General features: G+C 39.7%; 1 pseudogene; it reads left to right on the top strand.

The window, feature by feature from the left end:
• The first annotated feature begins 6088 nt into the window (after positions 1–6088).
• Positions 6089–6188, top strand: LOC127077374 (uncharacterized; annotated as a pseudogene).
• Positions 6189–6679: the final 491 nt, after the last annotated feature.

Raw genomic sequence — 6679 nt, forward strand, 5'->3', positions numbered from 1 at the left:
TATTTCACAAGTTGGACAATTTTGCCCCTGGTTCATTTAACTGTACAGTTGAAATTTGACCTTTTGCATTGACTTTTTTTTGAGAAAATCCAATTATGCACCATGAAAGTACATGTCAAATGGAGTTTGTGCATATAAAGAACATCCAATTTGGACACTCCAGGTGGAAGTTATGTCCCTCTGATTATGGGTCATTTTTGAAATTCACTGGACCATAACTTGACAACCATATATGGGATTTTCAAGTTCTTGGACTTTTTGGAATGGTGAGGACAAGATCTTCAACTTTCATGTTGGACAAAATTCCATTTGAAGCTTTCTTGGACACGTAATATTTGGGAGAAAAACTTTCCATTTTGGGCAGGTGAGAATTACAGGTCATTTCCATTTTGGGAAACTTTTTGTCTGACTCCAATTCCTTCAACCTTGATCTTTGAAATGCCAAATGAGACTTATATGGACATGAATGAGACCTTTCCAACCATCTCACACCTTCCAATCCCTGATTAAACGCACAGTTGACCACAGTTGACTTTTGTTGACTTTTGTTTGACTGGGCCATGTTCTGATGAATTCCAAGCCTCTTTCACATGAGATCTTGATTCCAAATGATATCACAAGTTATATGAACTCTTTTGAATGATCATGGTGCCCAAATTCTTCAAGAATGGTCACCATCCAATGCTCAATGCCTGATTTAACTGCTTTGGCCTGGCTAGCTTCATCTGCAAGTAACATGGTTAGATGACAATATTTTTGTACTTTTGGTTAGTGAACATATGAAAAGCAATGATACACAAATGCAATACATGCTTGGTGATCAAGAAACACACTCACAAGGTATCCCACCCACTAGGAGGGCAGCTAGGGTATGCAATGATCCTTGAGGCCATGATATGATATGATATGAGCCATGAGGGATCTTAGGGCAAAAATTGGGGTCTTACACATCTCTCTAGTGGCTAGTTCTTCAAACTTTTGTTTCTGAGCCATTCCTCTGAATTTGATACTCATACGATCAAAATGTCCCATCTGGTTAGTGTTATCTAGAGAAAAGAAGACATGAGTTTTAGTCAGGATTTGGCCAAATGCCGAAAGAAGAAAAAATTATTATTATATATATATATATATATATATATATATATATATATATATTTCTCTTTTTGAATTAAAATAAATCAGGAATTAATACTAAACAGAAATTAAAAGAATAATTTAGGAAAAAGAAAGAAAAAAAAATAGGAAAATGATAATAATAGAATAAGAAAATAATTGTGGGTTGTCTCCCACTAAGCGCTTTGTTTAAATGTCGCAAGCTCGACAAAGAAACGGTTAAGTATAATCTATAGGTCCTGGGGACATTTCGTCTAAGTGTAGGATTTGCGAATCTCCATTGGTTTCCGCATAATGATAGTGTTTTAGACGTTGCCCGTTTACGGTAAACGGTTCTGTGGATTTTCCTTTGATTTCTATTGCTCCACTGGGGAAGATGTTAGTGATATGAAAAGGTCCTGACCATCTGGATCGTAGTTTTCCCGGGAATAACTTTAGTCTAGAGTTAAATAAAAGGACTGCGTCGCCTTGCTTGAAGATTTTCCTTGATATACGCTTGTCATGCCATTGTTTTGTTCTTTCTTTATAGATTCTGGCATTTTCATAGGCGTCTCTTCTGAGTTCTTCTAATTCGTTTATGTCAAGGATTCTCTTTTCACCGGCGGCTTTATAGTTTAGATTCAGATTTCTAATAGCCCAATAGGCTTTATGTTCTAATTCTACCGGGAGGTGATAGGATTTTCCATAAATGAGCTTAAATGGGGTCGTCCCTATGGGGGTTTTATAAGCAGTTCGGTATGCCCACAAAGCTTCTGGTAATTTCACTGACCAATCTTTCCTTGAAGTGGCGACCGTTTTTTCTAGTATTTGCTTGATTTCTCTGTTAGATACTTCCACTTGTCCACTGGTCTGAGGGTGGTAAGGTGTCGCTATCCTATGTCTCACTCCATATTTAAATAATAATTTTTCGAGTACTTTGGATATAAAGTGCGATCCACCATCACTGACTACTATTCTTGGGATGCCAAATCTCGGAAATATTATATTCTTAAAGAGTCTAGTTACTACTCGGGTGTCGTTTGTTGGGGAGGCTACAGCTTCGATCCATTTTGATACGTAGTCAACTGCCACGAGTATGCATTTGTTACCGAAAGAGGATGGAAAAGGTCCCATGAAGTCTATTCCCCATACGTCGAAGATCTCTACTTCCAAAATACCTTTTTGTGGCATCTCGTCACGTCTAGATATGTTTCCCGTGCGTTGACATCTGTCACATTCCTTAATAGCTGTATGTACGTCCTTCCATATAGTTGGCCAATAAAAGCCGGCTTGTAGGATTTTAGAGCAGGTCTTGGATGTACTTGTGTGTCCACCATAAGGAGCGGAGTGGCAGTGTTGGATTATATTTTCTACCTCTTCTTCGGGTATACATCGACGGAAAATACCATCGGGGCCTCTTTTGAAGAGTAAGGGGTCATCCCAGTAATAGTGTTTTATGTCGTAGAAGAATCGTTTCTTCTGTTGGTAAGATAGAGTAGGTGGAACTATTCCGGCAGCTAAATAATTGACGAGATCAGCGTACCATGGTGTGGCAGATATAGCTAAGGTGGTTTCTACTTGCATGTCGGAGTTGTTCTCTTCCAAAGTAGCTATAAGTTTGTCATACGAGAAATCATCATTAATTGATGTTCTTTCCGGTTCAAGGTTCTCAAGTCTAGAGAGGTGGTCTGCTACTACGTTTTCAGTTCCTTTCTTGTCCTTGATTTCTAAGTCGAATTCTTGTAGCAACAGGATCCATCTTAGGAGTCTAGGTTTAGCATCCTTTTTTGTCAAAAGGTACTTGATAGCAGCGTGATCAGTGTAAACTATTATTTTAGCTCCATCCAAGTAAGAACGAAATTTATCTAGCGCGAATACCACTGCTAGGAGTTCTTTCTCGGTAGTGGCGTAATTCATTTGTGCTTCATCCAGGGTTCTGCTTGCGTAATATATAACGTGAAGCTTTTTATCCTTTCGTTGTCCTAACACAGCACCTACAGCATAATCGCTAGCATCGCACATTATTTCGAATGGTTCATTCCAGTCTGGTGTCTGCATTATGGGTGCGGAGATCAATGCTTGCTTAAGCGTTTGAAATGCTTTTAAACAGTTATCGTCGAATATGAATTCGGCATCTTTCATCAATAGTCCGGTTAAAGGTTTAGTTATCTTAGAGAAGTCTTTGATGAATCGTCGGTAAAAACCGGCGTGTCCTAAAAAACTTCGTACTTCTCTCACGGTTCTTGGGGGTTGAAGATTTTCGATTACCTCTATTTTGGCTTTGTCTACTTCAATTCCTCTGTTCGAGATGATGTGTCCTAAAACAATTCCTTCTTGTACCATAAAGTGGCACTTTTCCCAATTAAGTACTAAGTTTACTTTTACACATCGCTCAAGAACTCTTTCCAGGTTTTCAAGGCATTCTTCGAAACTTTGTCCGTATACAGAAAAGTCATCCATAAATACTTCCATGATGTTTTCGAGAAAGTCGGCGAAAATTGCCATCATGCATCTTTGAAAGGTTGCAGGGGCATTACACAGACCAAACGGCATTCGTCTATAGGCGAAGGTACCAAAAGGGCATGTGAACGTTGTCTTTTCTTGGTCATCAGGGTGAATTGGTATTTGAAAGAAGCCTGAATAACCGTCTAGATAACAGAAATGTGAATGTTTTGCTAATCGTTCTAACATTTGGTCAATGAATGGTAAAGGGAAATGATCTTTTCGGGTTGCTTTGTTTAGTTTCCTATAATCAATGCACATTCTCCATCCTGATTCGATTCGTTTAGTTATAGTTTCCCCTTTTTCATTTTCAATAACGGTTATGCCTCCTTTCTTTGGTACAACGTGTACAGGACTAACCCATTTGCTATCAGATATAGGATATATAATACCTGCTTCCAATAACTTGGTTATTTCCTTTTTCACTACCTCACTCAGGATCGGATTTAGGCTTCTCTGGTGTTCCCTAGAGGTTTTACAGTCTTCTTCTAACATGATGCGGTGCATACAAATAGAAGGACTTATTCCTTTAAGATCGGTGATGTGGTACCCTAGTGCGGTTGGATACTTTCTTAAGATATGTAAGAGTTTTTCTGTTTCGAGTCTTCCTAGATCTGCATTAACTATCACAGGTCGTTCAAGTTCTAAGTCTAGGAATTCATATCTCAGATTTTTGGGAAGTGTTTTCAGATCAGGGGTTGGTTTGTTAAGACATTGCGTAGGGTCCGGTGTTATTGCTAAACATTGGTTAGATTTGTCTTCTAAAAGATAGTCTGATGATTTGTCTTCTCCTAACTCTGCTTCTTTTATGCATTCATCGATGATATCCATGAAGTAACATGTATCTTCTATTGCAGGTGCTTTCAAGAATTTGGAAAGAATGAACTCAATTTTCTCTTCACCTACTTCGAAGGTGAGTCGTCCTCGTTTTACGTCTATGATTGCACCGGCAGTTGCTAAGAATGGTCTTCCCAGTATAATGGGTGTAATATCATCTTCTCTAATGTCCATAATTGTAAAATCAGTGGGAATGTAAAACTGACCTATGCGTACGGGAACGTTTTCAAGGATTCCTACAGGATATTTGATGGAACGATCTGCTAGTTGCACAGACATTTTGGTTGGTCTTAATTCTCCCATTTCCAGTTTCTTACATATGGATAAAGGCATAATGCTAATTCCGGCTCCTAAATCGCATAAAGCTTTGTCGATGACAAATTTTCCTATGTGACAGGGTATAGAGAAACTACCTGGATCCTTGAGTTTAGGAGGCATGTTTTGGATTATAGCGCTACATTCGGCAGGGAGTGTAACGGTTTCGCTATCCTCAAGTTTCCTCTTATTAGAAAGGATTTCTTTTAAGAATTTAGCATATGAGGGCATCTGCATAATAGCTTCGGTGAACGGAATTGTAACGTTTAATTGTTTAAGGAGATCAACAAATTTTCTAAATTGGCCCGCATCTTTGGTTTTAACAAGCCTTTGAGGGTAAGGTATAGGTGGTTTGTAAGGTGGTGGAGGTACATAAGGTTCCTTCTTTTCTAGGGTTTCCTTATTACTCTCTTCCTTTTCCTTATGTTCACTTTCCTCAGTTGATTTCTTAGGGTTTTGGTTTTCTATCCTTGGATCAGACGGTCCTTCCACTTCCGTTCCACTTCTTAATATAATTGCATGAGCGTGGCTTCTCGGGTTAGGTTGGGGCTGTCCAGAGAATGTACCAGTTGGGGAAGCAGTAGGTGCTTGTTGTTGGGCTACTTGTGATATTTGTGTTTCCAGCATTTTGTTATGGGTAGCCAAGGCATCTACTTTGCTTGCTAGTTGTTTAAGTTGTTCGCCAGTGTGTACATTCTGGTTTAAGAAATCTTTATTGGTTTGTTGTTGGGAAGCTATAAAGTTTTCCATCATGATTTCCAAGTTGGATTTCCTAGGGGCGTTATTGTTAGGCATGGATGGGTTCGGTTTCTGATATCCCGGAGGTATAGCTGGGGCTTGATTTGGAGACTGTCCAGGTGCGTACAAAGCATTATTACTCTTATATGAAAAGTTTGGATGGTTCTTCCAATTTGAGTTATAGGTATTCGAGTAGGGGCTTCCTTGAGCATAGTTTACTTGCTCTGCTTGGATTCCTGTCAAGAGTTGACAGTCCGTAGGAGTGTGGCCTTGGATTCCACAGACCTCGCAATTCTGAGTTATAGCAACCACGGCGGCTGGAGGTGATACGTTTAAACTTTCAATTTTCTGGACCAAAGCATCCACTTTTGCGTTAACGTGATCAAGGTTACTTATCTCGTACATGCCAGTTTTCGTTTGAGGTTTTTCCACCGTTGTTCGTTCGGTTCCCCACTGATAGTGGTTTTGGGCCATGCTCTCGATAAGCTGGTAAGCATCAGCATAAGGTTTGTTCATTAATGCACCACCTGCAGCGGCGTCTATTGTTAACCTTGTGTTGTATAAGAGACCATTATAAAATGTGTGAATTACTAACCAGTCTTCCAAACCATGGTGTGGACAAAGTCTCATCATGTCTTTGTATCTTTCCCATGCTTCGAAAAGAGACTCGTTGTCTTTCTGTTTAAATCCGTTTATCTGGGCTCTTAACATAGCTGTTTTGCTTGGCGGAAAGTATCGGGCAAGAAAAACTTTCTTCAACTCGTTCCATGTGGTGACTGAGTTGGAAGGGAGAGATTGAAGCCATCTTCTAGCACTATCTCTTAATGAGAAAGGAAAAAGACGAAGTCGAATTGCCTCTGAAGTGACACCATTAGCTTTAACAGTATCAGCGTATTGAACAAATACGGATAAATGAAGGTTTGGATCCTCGGTAGGATTTCCAGAGAATTGGTTTTGTTGCACAGCCTGCAACAGCGAAGGTTTGAGTTCGAAGTTGTTTGCTTCGATTGCGGGCGGAGCAATACTTGAATGCGGTTCATCTTGCGATGGAGCGGCGTAATCTCTAAGAGCACGAGCTGGTTCTGCCATCTCGGTTATCGAAGGAAAAAGGTTTTTGAAATCAGGAAGTTCTATAGGAGGGAGATTGTTTGCAGCACGATATTCCCGAATTCGTCGTAAGACTCGGAGATATAGC

This window comes from Lathyrus oleraceus, chromosome 4 (assembly GCF_024323335.1).
Source record: "Lathyrus oleraceus cultivar Zhongwan6 chromosome 4, CAAS_Psat_ZW6_1.0, whole genome shotgun sequence".
Taxonomy (NCBI): Eukaryota; Viridiplantae; Streptophyta; class Magnoliopsida; order Fabales; family Fabaceae; genus Lathyrus; species Lathyrus oleraceus.